General features: G+C 56.7%; 1 protein-coding gene across 11 annotated transcripts in view; it reads left to right on the top strand.

Annotated features, from left to right (window-relative positions):
* The window catches only part of cenpk (centromere protein K), a 63,242-nt gene that overhangs the window by 22,437 nt on the left and 23,201 nt on the right, over positions 1–17,604 (top strand). The window contains exon 1 of one of the 11 annotated variants that reach the window (XM_072487961.1): positions 10,168–10,267. The exons of 1 other annotated variant lie outside the window; for it this stretch is intronic. The gene's annotated coding sequence lies outside the window, so the exon portion shown is untranslated. 9 more of the 11 variants (XM_072487960.1, XM_072487968.1, XM_072487959.1 and 6 more) reach the window with 9 other exon arrangements.

Consider the following 17,604-nt stretch of genomic DNA (forward strand, 5'->3'; position numbering starts at 1 on the left):
CGGAAGTTCGACATCTGGCAAGTTTCCCCCCCCCCCCCCCCCAATAAATTCTGGTGGAGAGGAAACCCGAGACACTACACGTGTAGTGTCTCCCACCCACCCTCCTCCTCTAACCTAATAATAAGACCCATTGGTGTAAGGTAAGTGCCATATTATATTATTATATTATTAGCATTGTGCAGGTCAAGGATTGGAGGTGGAGGAGCAGTCTCTGTCAGCGAGAGAACCTGAGAACATCTCAGAAGGTAAGCAAGTGATTTTTACTTTTATACCTTTTTTTCAAATTGTGTGTGTCGGGGGGAAACTGAAGTGACATCACAGAAAAGCTGTGACCTGAGTGGCTGGTTGGGATTCTAACCTAAATTTTTTTGAGTATTTGGGAACTAATTAAACATATAATAACTTAATTATAATTTAGAGGATATCTAAGCCAGAGATCGGAGAATATTATAGTTAGCTATCGCATTTCTATTAGAAATCTAGTGCTAGGAAACAGATAGTTGACAGTAACTTTGTAATTTAAAAAAAAAAAAGAAAAGCATTTAGAAAAAAAAAAGACAAATTTTAATTTTAATTAATTGACGCAATGTCAGTTAGAGGGGTGCTGTGCTCTGACTGTGAGATGTGGCAGGTCCGGGAGGCTTCCAGCGTCCCGGATGGCTTCATCTGCAGAAAGTGCACCCAACTGCAGCTCCTCACAGACCGCATGGTTCGGTTGGAGCAGCAATTGGATGCACTTAGGAGCATGCAGGTGGCGGAAAGCGTCATAGATCGCAGTTATGTAAGTGTGGTCACACCCAAGGTGCAGGCAGAGAAATGGGTGACCACCAGAAAGGGCAGGCAGTCAGTGCAGGAATCCCCTGTGGTTGTCCCCCTCTCGAACAGATATACCCCTTTGGATACTGTCGGGGGGGATAGCCTATCAGGGGAAAACAGCAGCAGCCAGAGCAGTGGCACCACGGCTGGCTCTGATGTTCAGAAGGGAGGGTCAAAGCGCAGAAGAGTAATAGTTATAGGGGACTCTATAGTCAGGGGCACAGATAGGCGCTTCTGTGGACGTGAAAGAGACTCCAGGATGGTATGCTGCCTCCCTGGTGCCAGGGTCCAGGATGTCTCCGAACGGGTAGAGGGAATCCTGAAGGGGGAGGGCAAACAGGCAGAGGTCGTTGTACATATTGGTACTAACGACATAGGCAGGAAGGGGCATGAGGTCCTGCAGCAGGAGTTCAGGGAGCTAGGCAGAAAGTTAAAAGACAGGACCTCGAGGGTTGTAATCTCGGGATTACTCCCTGTGCCACGTGCCAGTGAGGCTAGAAATAGGAAGATAGAGCAGACAAACACGTGGCTAAACAGCTGGTGTAGGAGGGAGGGTTTCTGTTATCTGGACCACTGGGAGCTCTTCCGGGGCAGGTGTGACCTGTATAAGATGGACGGGTTGCATCTAAACCGGAGAGGCATAAATATCCTGGCCGCGAGATTTGCTAGTGTCACACGGGAGGGTTTAAACTAGTATGGCAGGGGGGTGGGCACGGGAGCAATAGGACAGAAGGTGAGAGCATTGAGGGAGAACTAGGGAATAGGGACAGTGTGGCTCTGAGGCAGAGCAGACGGGGAGAAGTTGCTGAACACAGCGGGTCTGGTGGCCTGAAGTGCATATGTTTTAATGCAAGGAGCATTACGGGTAAGGCAGATGAACTTAGAGCTTGGATTACTACTTGGAACTATGATGTTGTTGCCATTACAGAGACCTGGTTGAGGGAAGGGCAGGATTGGCAGCTAAACGTTCCAGGATTTAGATGTTTCAGGCGGGATAGAGGGGGATGTAAAAGGGGAGGCGGAGTAGCGCTACTTGTTCAGGAGAGTATCACAGCTATACAGCGAGAGGACACCTCAGAGGGCAGTGAGGCTATATGGGTAGAGATCAGGAATAAGAAGGGTGCAGTCACAATGTTGGGGGTATACTACAGGCCTCCCAACAGCCAGCGGGAGATAGAGGAGCAGATAGGTAGACAGATTTTGGAAAAGAGTAAAAACAACAGGGTTGTGGTGATGGGAGACTTCAACTTCCCCAATATTGACTGGGACTCACTTAGTGCCAGGGGCTTAGACGGGGCAGAGTTTGTAAGGAGCATCCAGGAGGGCTTCTTAAAACAATATGTAAACAGTCCAACTAGGGAAGGGGCGGTACTGGACCTGGTATTGGGGAATGAGCCCGGCCAGGTGGTAGATGTTTCAGTAGGGGAGCATTTCGGTAACAGTGACCACAATTCAGTAAGTTTTAAAGTACTGGTGGACAAGGATAAGAGTGGTCCGAGGATGAATGTGCTAAATTGGGGGAAGGCTAATTATAACAATATTAGGCGGGAACTGAAGAACATAGATTGGGGGCGGATGTTTGAGGGCAAATCAACATCTGACATGTGGGAGGCTTTCAAGTGTCAGTTGAAAGGAATACAGGACAGGCATGTTCCTGTGAGGAAGAAAGATAAATACGGCAATTTTCGGGAACCTTGGATGACGAGTGATATTGTAGGCCTCGTCAAAAAGAAAAAGGAGGCATTTGTCAGGGCTAAAAGGCTGGGAACAGACGAAGCCTGTGTGGCATATAAGGAAAGTAGGAAGGAACTTAAGCAAGGAGTCAGGAGGGCTAGAAGGGGTCATGAAAAGTCATTGGCAAATAGGGTTAAGGAAAATCCCAAGGCTTTTTACACTTACATAAAAAGCAAGAGGGTAGCCAGGGAAAGGGTTGGCCCACTGAAGGATAGGCAAGGGAATCTATGTGTGGAGCCAGAGGAAATGGGCGAGGTACTAAATGAATACTTTGCATCAGTATTCACCAAAGAGAAGGAATTGGTAGATGTTGAGTCTGGAGAAGGGGGTGTAGATAGCCTGGGTCACATTGTGATCCAAAAAGACGAGGTGTTGGGTGTCTTAAAAAATATTAAGGTAGATAAGTCCCCAGGGCCGGATGGGATCTACCCCAGAATACTGAAGGAGGCTGGAGAGGAAATTGCTGAGGCCTTGACTAGAACAAACAGAGTTGTTATCTCTGGGTTGTTGCCCGTGCCACGTGATAGTGAGATGAGGAATAGGGAGAGAGAGCATTTAAACACGTGGCTACAGGGATGGTGCAGGCGGGAGGGTTTCAGATTTTTGGATAACTGGGGCTCTTTCTGGGGAAGGTGGGACCTCTACAGACAGGATGGTCTACATCTGAACCTGAGGGGCACAAATATCCTGGGGGGGAGATTTGTTAGTGCTCTTTGGGGGGGTTTAAACTAATGCAGCAGGGGCATGGGAACCTGGATTGTAGTTTTAGGGTAAGGGAGAATGAGAGTATAGAGGTCAGGAGCACAGATTTGACGTCGCAGGAGGGGGCCAGCGTTCAGGTAGGTGGTTTGAAGTGTGTCTACTTCAATGCCAGGAGTATACGAAACAAGGTAGGGGAACTGGCAGCGTGGGTTGGTACCTGGGACTTCGATGTTGTGGCCATTTCGGAGACATGGATAGAGCAGGGACAGGAATGGATGTTGCAGGTTCCGGGGTTTAGGTGTTTTAGTAAGCTCAGAGAAGGAGGCAAAAGAGGGGGAGGTGTGGCGCTGCTAGTCAAGAGCAGTATTACGGTGGCGGAGAGGATGCTAGATGGGGACTCTTCTTCCGAGGTAGTATTGGCTGAAGTTAGAAACAGGAAAGGAGAGGTCACCCTGTTGGGAGTATTTTATAGGCCTCCTAATAGTTCTAGGGATGTAGAGGAAAGGATGGCGAAGATGATTCTGGATATGAGCGAAAGTAACAGGGTAGTTATTATGGGAGACTTTAACTTTCCAAATATTGACTGGAAAAGATATAGTTCGAGTACAATAGATGGGTCGTTTTTTGTACAGTGTGTGCAGGAGGGTTTCCTGAAACAATATGTTGACAGGCCAACAAGAGGCGAGGCCACGTTGGATTTGGTTTTGGGTAATGAACCAGGCCAGGTGTTGGATTTGGAGGTAGGAGAGCACTTTGGGGACAGTGACCACAATTCGGTGACGTTTACGTTAATGATGGAAAGGGATAAGTATACACCGCAGGGCAAGAGTTATAGCTGGGGGAAGGGCAATTATGATGCCATTAGACGTGACTTGGGGGGGATAAGGTGGAGAAGTAGGCTGCAAGTGTTGGGCACACTGGATAAGTGGGGCTTGTTCAAGGATCAGCTACTGCGTGTTCTTGATAAGTATGTACCGGTCAGACAGGGAGGAAGGCGTCGAGTGAGGGAACCGTGGTTTACCAGGGAAGTGGAATCTCTTGTTAAGAGGAAGAAGGAGGCCTATGTGAAGATGAAGTGTGAAGTTTCGGTTGGGGCGATGGATAGTTACAAGGTAGCGAGGAAGGATCTAAAGAGAGAGCTAAGACGAGCAAGGAGGGGACATGAGAAGTATTTGGCAGGAAGGATCAAGGAAAACCCAAAAGCTTTCTATAGGTATGTCAGGAATAAGCGAATGACTAGGGAAAGAGTAGGACCAGTCAAGGACAGGGATGGGAAATTGTGTGTGGAGTCTGAAGAGATAGGCGAGATACTAAATGAATATTTTTCGTCAGTATTCACTCAGGAAAAAGATAATGTTGTGGAGGAGAATGCTGAGCCCCAGGCTAATAGAATAGATGGCATTGAGGTACGTAGGGAAGAGGTGTTGGCAATTCTGGACAGGCTGAAAATAGATAAGTCCCCGGGACCTGATGGGATTTATCCTAGGATTCTATGGGAGGCAAGGGAAGAGATTGCTGGACCTTTGGCTTTGATTTTTATGTCATCATTGGCTACAGGAATAGTGCCAGAGGACTGGAGGACAGCAAATGTGGTCCCTTTGTTCAAAAAGGGGAGCAGAGACAACCCCGGCAACTATAGACCGGTGAGCCTCACGTCTGTAGTGGGTAAAGTCTTGGAGGGGATTATAAGGGACAAGATTTATAATCATCTAGATAGGAATGATATGATCAGGGATAGTCAGCATGGCTTTGTGAAGGGTAGGTCATGCCTCACAAACCTTATTGAGTTCTTTGAGAAGGTGACTGAACAGGTAGACGAGGGTAGAGCAGTTGATGTGGTGTATATGGATTTCAGCAAAGCGTTTGATAAGGTTCCCCACGGTAGGCTATTGCAAAAAATACGGAGGCTGGGGATTAAGGGTGATTTAGAGATGTGGATCAGAAATTGGCTAGCTGAAAGAAGACAGAGGGTGGTGGTTGATGGGAAATGTTCAGAATGGAGTACAGTCACAAGTGGAGTACCACAAGGATCTGTTCTGGGGCCGTTGCTGTTTGTCATTTTTATCAATGACCTAGAGGAAGGCACAGAAGGGTGGGTGAGTAAATTTGCAGATGATACTAAAGTCGGTGGTGTTGTCGATAGTGTGGAAGGATGTAGCAGGTTACAGAGGGATATAGATAAGCTGCAGAGCTGGGCTGAGAGGTGGCAAATGGAGTTTAATGTAGAGAAGTGTGAGGTGATTCACTTTGGAAGGAATAACAGGAATGCGGAATATTTGGCTAATGGTAAAATTCTTGAAAGTGTGGCTGAGCAGAGGGATCTAGGTGTCCATGTACATAGATCCCTGAAAGTTGCCACCCAGGTTGATAGGGTTGTGAAGAAGGCCTATGGAGTGTTGGCCTTTATTGGTAGAGGGATTGAGTTCCGGAGTCGGGAGGTCATGTTGCAGCTGTACAGAACTCTGGTCCGGCCGCATTTGGAGTATTGCGTACAGTTTTGGTCACCGCATTATAGGAAGGACGTGGAGGCTTTGGAGCGGGTGCAGAGGAGATTTACCAGGATGTTGCCTGGTATGGAGGGAAAATCTTATGAGGAAAGGCTGACGGACTTGAGGTTGTTTTCGTTGGAGAGAAGAAGGTTAAGAGGAGACTTAATAGAGGCATACAAAATGATCAGGGGGTTGGATAGGGTGGACAGTGAGAGCCTTCTCCCGCGGATGGATATGGCTGGCACGAGGGGACATAACTTTAAACTGAGGGGTAATAGATATAGGACAGAGGTCAGAGGTAGGTTCTTTACGCAAAGAGTAGTGAGGCCGTGGAATGCCCTACCTGCTACAGTAGTGAACTCGCCAACATTGAGGGCATTTAAAAGTTTATTGGATAAACATATGGATGGTAATGGCTTAGTGTAGGTTAGATGGCTTTTGTTTCGGTGCAACATCGTGGGCCGAAGGGCCTGTACTGCGCTGTATTGTTCTATGTTCTATGTTCTATGTTCTAAATCTTTGGATCCTCGCTGTCTTCAGGGGATGTCCCGGAGGACTGGAGAATAGCCAATGTTGTTCCTCTGTTTAAGAAGGGTGGCAGGGATAATCCCGGGAACTACAGGCCGGTGAGCCTTACTTCAGTGGTAGGGAAATTACTGGAGAGAATTCTTCGAGACAGGATCTACTCCCATTTGGAAGCAAATGGACGTATTAGTGAGAGGCAGCACGGTTTTGTGAAGGGGAGGTCGTGTCTCACTAACTTGATAGAGTTTTTCGAGGAGGTCACTAAGATGATTGATGCAGGTAGGGCAGTAGATGTTGTCTATATGGACTTCAGTAAGGCCTTTGACAAGGTCCCTCATGGTAGACTAGTACAAAAGGTGAAGTCACACGGGATCAGGGGTGAACTGGCAAGGTGGATACAGAACTGGCTAGGCCATAGAAGGCAGAGGGTAGCAATGGAGGGATGCTTTTCTAATTGGAGGGCTGTGACCAGTGGTGTTCCACAGGGATCAGTGCTGGGACCTTTGCTCTTTGTAGTATATATAAATGATTTGGAGGAAAATGTAACTGGTCTGATTAGTAAGTTTGCAGACGACACAAAGGTTGGTGGAATTGCGGATAGCGATGAGGACTGTCTGAGGATACAGCAGGATTTAGATTGTCTGGAGACTTGGGCAGAGAGATGGCAGATGGAGTTTAACCTGGACAAATGTGAGGTAATGCATTTTGGAAGGGCTAATGCAGGTAGGGAATATACAGTGAATGGTAGAACCCTCAAGAGTATTGAAAGTCAAAGAGATCTAGGAGTACAGGTCCACAGATCACTGAAAGGGGCTACACAGGTGGAGAAGGTAGTCAAGAAGGCATACGGCATGCTTGCCTTCATTGGCCGGGGCATTGAGTATAAGAATTGGCAAGTCATGTTGCAGCTGTATAGAACCTTAGTTAGGCCACACTTGGAGTATAGTGTTCAATTCTGGTCGCCACACTACCAGAAGGATGTGGAGGCTTTAGAGAGGGTGCAGAAGAGATTTACCAGAATGTTGCCTGGTATGGAGGGCATAAGCTATGAGGAGCGATTGAATAAACTCGGTTTGTTCTCACTGGAACGAAGGAGGTTGAGGGGCGACCTGATAGAGGTATACAAAATTATGAGGGGCATAGACAGAGTGGATAGTCAGAGGCTTTTCCCCAGGGTAGAGGGGTCAATTACTAGGGGGCATAGGTTTAAGGTGAGAGGGGCAAAGTTTAGAGTAGATGTACGAGGCAAGTTTTTTACGCAGAGGGTAGTGGGTGCCTGGAACTCACTACCGGAGGAGGTAGTGGAGGCAGGGACGATAGGGACATTTAAGGGGCATCTTGACAAATATATGAATAGGATGGGAATAGAAGGATACGGACCCAGGAAGTGTAGAAGATTGTAGTTTAGTCGGGCAGTATGGTCGGCACGGGCTTGGAGGGCCGAAGGGCCTGTTCCTGTGCTGTACATTTCTTTGTTCTTTGTTCTTTGTACCAACCAGTTCAAGCTCAAAGCGAAAGTAAAACTAACTTCCAGAGCCACAGCCCACCTCCACCCACACAATGACATCACTGAAGCCATGTGATAAGACAAAAACATTTCTTAAAGGGACAAGGAGCCTGACCCAAACTTCTCCAACACCGCAAAGAGGTACCTCCACTCCACCCTATCAAACATCTTTTCTTCATCCAATGACACAACTAGCTCTGGCTCCCGCCCAGCCGCCGGGGTAAGGACCACATTCAGCAGTCGCCACACATTGGATGACAGTCTTTGACTCTTTACAAATCCCGTCTGGTCCTCCCTAACCACTGTTGCTAATAATAACCACAAGCTGCGAGCATGTTTCTTGTATTGACCAAATGGCCACACAACCAGTATATTATTAAACACAAGACCTATCTCTCTGTGCAATGATACAGGCGGCTACACATTAAACTACACCTATCAACTAAGATGACCTTCACTTAACTTCTGGGTGACCAGCTCTGTGCGGGTGGATAAGGCCTTTATCTGAGTCCCCACGTTTGTCGGCTGGAAATCGTCAGGTTCGTCTCGGCTGCGGCTCGTCTCTGTCAGGTAGTGATCGCGGGCCTTGAACTTGGCTGGTCGTTATGCTGCAATTGGAGTGGGCACAGGCCGATCCCAAAAGAGACCGATCCCTCGTGCGCAGGGCCTCTTATCCTTCTTCTCTTTCGCGGCCTTTTGGGCGGTCCCAACTCAGGATCCAATGGATCGATCGGGTCTCGATCACTCTAATCGATACCGGGCAATTAGGGGCGGGTACCTCGATGGCTGGGCGGGTCCTAGTTACCATTGTCCCAAGTACGCATGTCTTTCCAAATAAGGGGAGGTGACGCCGGTGAGTCTGATACTGTTGCAATTCCTTATTTTGAGTCTATTGTCTGGGGAAATCGATGATTGACCTTTAACAGGTGCAAGTTTCAGTTTGGTCTGGTTTTTCTCTGCACAATACACAGGGGCTGTGCACTGTCTGTGTCCCGACTTGACCACAATTCCCATTATCCTTTGCGGGCGGCCATTTTAGATGGCCACACCACATCTGGGAGACAAGGCTCCGACCTCAATGCCAGAACCTTAGCTTACAACTTAGCATCTATGTTAAGCAGTGAAATATGATGGCCCGACCCATATTCCATGGGATCCTGTCCTTTTTCAGCATAAGGGAGATGGGTGCCTGACTAAGCAGAAAGGGAACCAAGGGCCAAAGAGTCATTGAACATCCCCATCAGTAACGGAACCAGCTGGTAAAATTCTTCTTGTAAAATTCCATCGGGAACCCATCGGGCCCCTGTACCTTCCCTGTTTGCACCTGTCCTATCCTCCTCCGGACACAACAGTGCCTCCAGCTCATCCTGTATTTCCTCCCCCACTGATACACACACACATGTACAGAAACATAGGTGCACACACAGACACACCCACACACAGACAGACACACACACCACAGACACACATACACAGGGAGACACATTCACAGAGACACACACACATAGAGAGCCACACATATAGAGAGACACATACAGACACACGGGGACACACGCACACAGAGAGAAATACACAGACACATAGGGAGACACAAACACACAGAGAGGCACACACTCATAGAGCACAGAATTTACAGTGCAGCCGGAGGCCATTCGGCCCATTGAGTCTGCACCGGCTCTTGGAAAGAGCACCCCACTTAAGCCCACGCCTCCACCCTACCCCCGTAACTCCACCTAACCTTTTTGGACACTAAGGGCAATTTAGCATGGCCAATCCACCTAACCTGCACGTCTTTAGACTGTGGGAGGAAACCGGAGCACCCGCAGGAAACCCACGCAGACACGGGGAGAACGTGCAGACTCCACACAAGTGACCCAAGCCGGGAATTGAACCTGGGACCCTGGAGCTGTGAAGCAACTGTGCTAACAACTGTGCTACCGTGCTGCACCACTCAGACACATACACAGAGACACATGGACAACGCACACAGGGAGACACACACATAGAGAGAGACACACACATAGATAGACATACAGGGAGACACAAACACACAAAGACGCACACAGTCAGAGACACATGGACAACACACGGAGACACAGACAAGCACACGGATACATGCACACAATGATACACACACACCACAGAAACACACGCACAGAAACAAAGATGCACATACACAGGCAAATACACACAGGCACACGCACATACACACAGACAGAAACACACACAGGGATATATATCCACCAACACACAGGGGATTGGACCCAGTGGCTGGGAGTCTGTGTATTTGTGTGGGGGAGGGGTTAGGGAACATCTGGGTCGTTCTCCTGGGTTAGAGGCGGGGCCTGGGCGGCCATGACCGGATTCGCGTCACCGTGAATACGGTCTATCTGGCGGCGGGGCGGCGGAAGTGACGCCATCCCAGGACTCGAGCGCGAAAAAACGAATCGGGTTTTCCGACCGAGAGAGAGAAAAAGATCCGGAGTGAGGGGGAGTGAGTGAGTGAGGGGGAGGAGTGAGTGAGGAGGGGGGGGGGGAGTGAGTGAGGGAGGGGGGGGGGAGTGAGTGAGGGAGGGGGGGGGAGTGAGTGAGTGAGGGGGAGGAGTGAGTGAGGGGGGAGTGAGTGAGTGAGGGGAGGAGTGAGTGAGTGAGGGGAGGAGTGAGTGAGTGAGGGGGGAGTGAGTGAGTGAGGGGGGGAGTGAGTGAGGGGGGAGTGAGTGAGTGAGGGGGGAGTGAGTGAGTGAGGGGAGGAGTGAGTGAGTGAGGGGGGGAGTGAGTGAGTGAGGGGGGAGTGAGTGAGTGAGGGGGGAGTGAGTGAGTGAGGGGGGAGTGAGTGAGTGAGGGGGGGAGTGAGTGAGTGAGGGGAGGAGTGAGTGAGTGAGGGGGGAGTGAGTGAGTGAGGGGGGAGTGAGTGAGTGAGGGGGGAGTGAGTGAGTGAGGGGGGAGTGAGTGAGGGGAGGAGTGAGTGAGTGAGGGGAGGAGTGAGTGAGTGAGGGGAGGAGTGAGTGAGTGAGGGGGGGGAGTGAGTGAGGGGAGGAGTGAGTGAGTGAGGGGAGGAGTGAGTGAGTGAGGGGAGGAGTGAGTGAGTGAGGGGAGGAGTGAGTGAGTGAGGGGAGGAGTGAGTGAGTGAGGGGGGAGTGAGTGAGTGAGGGGGGAGTGAGTGAGGGGGGGAGGAGTGAGTGAGTGAGGGGAGGAGTGAGTGAGGGGGAGGAGTGAGTGAGTGAGGGGAGGAGTGAGTGAGTGAGGGGGGGAGGTGAGTGAGTGAGGGGGGGAGTGAGTGAGTGAGGGGGGAGTGAGTGAGTGAGGGGGGGAGTGAGTGAGGGAGGGGAGGAGTGAGTGAGTGAGGGGGGAGTGAGTGAGTGAGGGGGGAGTGAGTGAGGGGGGGGAGTGAGTGAGGGGGGAGAGTGTGAGGGGAGGAGTGAGTGAGGGGAGGAGTGAGTGAGTGAGGGGGGGGAGTGAGTGAGTGAGGGGAGGAGTGAGTGAGTGAGGGGGGAGTGAGTGAGTGAGGGGGGAGTGAGTGAGGGGGGGGAGTGAGTGAGGGGGGAGAGAGTGAGGGGAGGAGTGAGTGAGGGGAGGGTGAGTGAGGGTGGGGAGTGAGTGAGGGAGTGGGGAGTGAGTGAGGGAGGGGGGGAGTGAGGGTGGGGGGGAGTGGAGTGAGTGGGAGGGGGGGAGTGAGTGAGGGAGGAGTGAGTGAGTGAGGGAGGGGTGGGAGTGAGTGAGGGGGGGTGTGAGTGAGTGAGGGGGGGAGTGAGTGAGTGAGGGGGGTGTGAGTGAGTGAGGGGGGAGTGAGTGAGTGAGGGGGGGGAGTGAGTGGAGTGGGGGGGAGTGAGTGAGTGAGGGGGGGAGTGAGTGGGGGGAGTGAGTGAGGGTGGGGGGAGTGAGTGAGGGAGGGGGGGAGTGGTGAGGGTGGGGGGAGTGAGTGAGTGGTGAGTGGGGGTGGAGTGAGTGGTGTGGGGTGGAGTGTGTGGTGAGGGGAGGAGTGAGTGAGTGAGGGGGGGAGTGAGTGAGTGAGGGGGGGAGTGAGTGAGTGTTGGGGGGAGTGAGTGAGTGAGGGTGGGGAGTGAGTGAGTGAGGGGGGGGAGTGAGTGGAGGGAGGGTGGGGAGTGTGTGAGGGAGGGGGGGAGTGGTGTGTGGGAGGGGGGAGTGAGTGAGTGAGTGAGGGGGGAGTGAGTGAGTGTGGGGGGAGTGAGTGAGTGGGGGGAGGTGGTGAGTGAGTGTGGGTGGGGGTGTGGTGGTGAGGTGGGGGTGTGTGAGTGGGGTGGGGGTGAGTGAGTGAGGGGGGGGTGTGAGTGAGGGTGGAGTGAGTGGTGAGTGGGGGTGTGAGTGAGGGAGGGGGGGTGAGTGAGGGAGGGGTGGAGTGAGTGGGGTGGGGGGGTGGTGAGTGGGGGGTAGTGAGTGAGTGGGGGTGGGTGAGTGAGTGAGGGGGGTGGTGAGTGAGTGAGTGGGGGAGTGAGTGAGTGAGGGTGGGAGTGAGGTGAGTGAGGGGGGAGTGAGTGAGTGAGGGGGGGTGGAGTGAGTGAGGGGGGAGTGGTGAGTGGGGGGAGTGAGTGTGTGAGGGGGGGAGTGAGTGGGTGGTGGGGGGAGTGGTGTGGTGGGTGGGGGGAGTGAGTGAGTGAGGGGAGGGTGAGTGAGGGGGGAGTGTGGTGAGTGAGGGGGGGAGTGAGGGAGGGGAGGAGGGTGTGAGGGAGGGGAGGTGGGAGTGAGGGAGGGGAGGAGGGAGTGAGTGAGTGAGGGGGGAGGAGGGTGAGTGAGGGAGGGGTGGAGGGAGTGAGTGAGGATGGGGAGGAGGGAAGGAGTGAGTGAGGGGGGCGAGAGTGAGTGAGGGGGGGCGAGAGTGAGTGAGGGGGGCGAGAGTGAGTGAGGGGGGCGAGAGTGAGTGAGGGGGGCGAGAGTGAGTGAGGGGGGCGAGAGTGAGTGAGGGGGGCGAGAGTGAGTCAGGGGCGCGAGAGTGAGTGAGAGGGGCGAGAGTGAGCGAGGGGGTGGGGGGATTGTGAGGGAGTGGGGGGGAGTAGTGAGGGAAGGAGTGAGTGAGGGGGTGGGGGGGAGTAGTGAGGGGGTGGGGGGGAGTTGTGAGGGAAGGAGTGAGGGGGTGGGGGGAGTAGTGAGGGGTGGGGGGAGTTGTGAGGGAAGGAGTGAGTGAGGGGGGTGGGGGGAGTAGTGAGTGAGGGGGTGGGGGGTGTAGTGAGGGGGTGGGGGGGAGTAGTGAGGGAAGGACTGAGTGAGGGGGGAGAGGGGGGAGGGGAGGAGGGAGTGAGGGGAGGGGGAGGGGAGTGAGGGGGGAGGAGGGAGTGAGGGGAGGAGGGTGGAAGGGTGAGGGGAGGAGGGAGGGAGTGAGGGGGGAGGGGAGGAGGGAGTGAGGGGAGGGGAGGAGGGAGGGAGTGAGGGGGGAGGGGAGGAGGGAGTGAGGGGAGGAGGGAGTGAGGGGTGGAGGGAGTGAGGGGAGGAGGGAGTGAGGGGAGGAGGGGAGGAGGGGGTGAGGGGGGAGGAGTGAGGGGAGGAGGGAGTGAGGGGAGGAGGGAGTGAGGGGAGGAGGGAGTGAGGGGAGGAGGGAGTGAGGGGAGGAGGGAGTGAGGGGAGGAGGGAGTGAGGGGAGGAGGGAGTGAGGGGAGGAGGGAGTGAGGGGTGGAGGGAGTGAGGGGAGGGGGGAGTGAGGGGAGGGGAGGGGGGAGTGAGTGGGGGGAGGGGGGGTGGGGGAGTGAGGGGTGGGGTGGGGGGTGGTGAGGGGAGGGGAGGGGTGAGTGAGGGGAGGGGAGGGGGGAGTGTGGGGTGGGGAGGGGGGAGTGAGGGGAGGGGAGGGGGAGGTGAGGGGTGAGGGGGAGGGTGGGGAGTGAGGGGAGGGGAGGAGGGTGTGAGGGGGGGCGAGTGAGGGGAGGGGGGGCGAGTGAGGGGAGGGGGGGGCGAGTGAGGGGAGGGGGGGCGAGTGAGGGGAGGGGGGGCGAGTGAGGGGAGGGGGGGCGAGTGAGGGGGAGGGGGGGCGAGTGAGGGGAGGGGGGTGCGAGTGAGGGGAGGGGGGGGCGAGTGAGGGGAGGGGGGGCGAGTGAGGGGAGGGGGGGCGAGTGAGTGAGGGGGGGGGTGCGAGTGAGGGAGGGAGGAGGGAGGGTGTGAGGGAGGGGAGGAGGGTGTGAGGGAGGGGAGGAGGAGTGAGGGAGGGGAGGAGGGAGTGAGGGAGGGGAGGAGGGAGGGGAGGAGGGAGAGAGGGAGGGGAGGAGGGAGTGATGTGAGGGGAGGGGGCAGTAGTGAGGGGGGGTGGAGGAGTAGTGGTGACGGGATGAGGGTGTGAGTGAGTGTGGGGGAGGGAGAGTGAGTGAGGGGGGAGAGAGTGAGTGAGGGGGGGAGAGAGGTGAGTGAGGGGGGGAGAGAGTGAGTGAGGGGGGGGAGAGTGAGTGAGGGGGGGAGAGAGTGAGTGAGGGGGAGGAGGGAGGTGAGTGAGTGGGGGAGGAGGGAGGGAGTGAGTGAGGGGGGAGGAGGGAGGGGTGAGTGAGGGGGAGGAGGGAGGGAGTGAGTGAGGGGGAGGAGGGAGGGAGTGAGTGAGGGGGGGTGGGAGGGGTGAGTGAGGGGGGGTGGGAGGGAGGGAGTGAGGGGAGGAGGGAGGGAGTGAGTGAGGGGGAGGAGGGAGGGATGTGAGTGAGGGGGAGGTGGGAGGGAGTGAGTGAGGGGGAGGTGGGAGGGAGTGAGTGAGGGGGAGGAGGGAGTGGAGTGAGGGGGAGGAGGGAGGGAGTGAGTGAGGGGGAGGAGGGAGGGAGTGAGTGAGGGGGAGGAGGGAGGGGTGAGTGAGGGGGAGGAGGGAGGGAGTGAGTGAGGGGGAGGAGGGAGGGAGTGAGTGAGGGGGAGGAGGGAGGGTGAGTGAGGGGGGAGGAGGGAGGGAGTGAGTGAGGGGGAGGAGGGGTGAGGTGGGGGGAGGAGGGTGGGGTAGTGAGTGAGGGGGAGGAGGGAGGGAGTGAGTGAGGGGGAGGAGGGAGGGAGGTGAGTGAGGGGGAGGAGGGAGGGAGTGAGTGAGGGGGGAGGAGGGAGGGGAGTGAGTGAGGGGGAGGAGGGAGGGAGTGAGTGAGGGGGAGGAGGGAGGGAGTGAGTGAGGGGGGAGGAGGGAGGGAGTGAGTGAGGGGGAGGAGGGAGGGGAGTGAGTGAGGGGGAGTGAGGGAGGGAGTGAGTGAGGGGAGGAGGGAGGGAGTGAGTGAGGGGGAGGAGGGAGGGAGTGAGTGAGGGGGAGGAGGGAGGAGTGTGTGAGGGGGAGGAGGGAGGGGTGAGTGAGGGGAGGGGGAGGGAGTGAGTGAGGGGGAGGAGGGAGGGAGTGGTGAGGGGGAGGAGGGAGGGAGTGAGTGAGGGGGAGGAGGGAGGGAGTGAGTGAGGGGGAGGAGGGAGGGAGTGAGTGAGGGGGAGGAGGGAGGGGAGTGAGTGAGGGGGAGGAGGGAGGGAGTGAGTGAGGGGGGGAGGGAGGGAGTGAGTGAGGGGGAGGAGGAGGGGTGAGTGAGGGGGAGGAGGAGTGAGTGAGTGAGGGGGTGGAGGGAGGAGTGAGTGAGTGAGGGGGAGGAGGGAGGGAGTGAGTGAGTGGGGGGAGGAGGGAGGGATGTGGTGAGGGGGAGGAGAGTGAGTGAGTGAGGGGGGGAGTGAGTGAGGAGGGGGGAGGTGAGTGAGGGAGGGGGGGGAGTGTGTGAGTGAGGGGGGGTTGAGTGAGTGAGGGGGGGAGTGGTGAGTGGGGGAGGAGTGGTGAGTGAGGGGGGGAGTGAGTGTGTGAGGGGGGGAGTGAGTGAGTGAGGGGGGGGAGTGAGTGAGTGAGGGGGGGAGTGAGTGAGTGAGGGGGGGAGTGAGTGAGGGTGGGGGGAGTGAGTGAGGGAGGGGGGGAGTGAGTGAGGGGGGTGGAGGTGAGTGATGTGAGTGGGTGAGGGGGGAGTGAGTGAGTGAGGGGGGGAGTGAGTGAGTGAGGGGAGGAGTGAGTGAGTGAGGGGGGGAGTGAGTGAGTGGAGGGGGGAGTGAGTGAGGGAGGGGGTGAGTGAGTGAGGGGGGGAGTGAGTGAGGGGAGGAGTGAGTGAGTGAGGGGGGGAGTGAGTGAGGGAGGGGGGGTGTGAGTGAGGGAGGGGGGGGGAGTGAGTGAGGGAGGGGGGGAGTGAGTGAGGGGGGGAGTGAGTGAGTGAGGGGGGAGTGAGTGAGTGTGGGGGGAGTGAGTGAGTGAGGGGGGAGTGAGTGAGGGAGGGGGGTGAGTGTGTGAGGGGGGGAGTGAGTGAGGGGGAGGAGTGATGTGAGTGAGGGGGGGAGTGAGTGAGGGAGGGGAGGAGGGAGTGAGGGGAGGGGAGGAGGGAGGGAGTGAGGGGGGAGGGGGAGGAGGGAGTGAGGGGAGGAGGGAGTGAGGGGAGGAGGGAGTGAGGGAGGAGGGAGTGAGGGGAGGAGGGAGTGAGGGGAGGAGGGAGTGAGGGGAGGAGGTGAGTGAGGGGAGGAGGGGAGTGAGGGGAGGAGGGGAGGAGGGGGTGAGGGGAGGAGGGGGTGAGGGGAGGTGGGGGTGAGGGGAGGAGGGGGTGAGGGGAGGAGGGAGTGAGGGGAGGAGGGAGTGAGGGGGAGGAGGGAGTGAGGGGAGGAGGGAGTGAGGGGAGGAGGGAGTGAGGGGAGGAGGGAGTGAGGGGAGGGGGGAGTGAGGGGAGGGGGGAGTGAGGGGGGAGGGGAGGGGGGGAGGTGAGGGGAGGGGAGGGGGGTGGTGAGGGGAGGGGAGGGGGGGGGTGAGGGGAGGGGAGGGGGGAGTGAGGGGAGGGGAGGGGGGAGTGAGGGGAGGGGAGGGCGGAGTGAGGGGAGGGGAGGAGGGAGTGAGGGGAGGGGAGGAGGGAGTGAGGGGGGGGCGAGTGAGGGGAGGGGGGGCGAGTGAGGGGAGGGGGGGCGAGTGAGGGGGAGGGGGGGCGAGTGAGGGGGAGGGGGGGGCGAGTGAGGGAGGGGGGGCGAGTGAGGGGAGGGGGGGCGAGTGAGGGGAGGGGGGGGCGAGTGAGGGGAGGGGGGGCGAGTGAGGGGAGGGGGGGCGAGTGAGGGGGAGGGGGGGCGAGTGAGGGGAGGGGGGGCGAGTGAGGGGAGGGGGGGCGAGTGAGGGAGGGGAGGAGGGAGGGTGTGAGGGAGGGGAGGAGGGTGTGAGGGAGGGTAGGAGGGAGTGAGGGAGGGGAGGAGGGAGTGAGGGAGGGGAGGAGGAGAGAGAGAGGGAGGGGAGGAGGGAAGTGAGTGAGGGGAGGGGGGGGCAGTAGTGAGGGGGGGGTGGAGGAGTAGTGGTGACGGGATGAGGGAGTGAGTGAGTGTGGGGGGAGGGGGAGAGTGAGTGAGGGGGGGAGAGAGTGAGTGAGGGGGGGAGAGAGTGAGTGAGGGGGGGAGAGAGTGAGTGAGGGGGGGAGAGAGTGAGTGAGGGGGGGAGAGAGTGAGTGAGGGGGGAGGAGGGAGGGAGTGAGTGAGGGGGAGGAGGGAGGGAAGTGAGTGAGGGGGAGGAGGGAGGGAGTGAGTGAGGGGGAGGAGGGAGGGAGTGAGTGAGGGGGAGGAGGGAGGGAGTGAGTGAGGGGGAGGAGGGAGGGAGTGAGTGAGGGGGGGTGGGAGGGAGTGAGTGGGGGGGGTGGGAGGGAGGGAGTGAGGGGGAGGAGGGAGGGAGTGAGTGAGGGGGAGGAGGGAGGGAGTGAGTGAGGGGGAGAGGGAGGGAGTGAGTGAGGGGGAGGAGGGAGGGAGTGAGTGAGGGGGAGGAGGGAGTGAGGTGAGGGGGAGGAGGGAGGGATGTGAGTGAGGGGGGAGGAGGGAGGGAGTGAGTGAGGGGGAGGAGGGAGGGAGTGAGGTGAGTGAGGGGGAGGAGGGAGGGAGTGAGTGAGGGGGAGGAGGGGAGGG

This window comes from Scyliorhinus torazame, chromosome 22, assembly GCF_047496885.1.
Source record: "Scyliorhinus torazame isolate Kashiwa2021f chromosome 22, sScyTor2.1, whole genome shotgun sequence".
Lineage (NCBI taxonomy): Eukaryota > Metazoa > Chordata > Chondrichthyes > Carcharhiniformes > Scyliorhinidae > Scyliorhinus > Scyliorhinus torazame.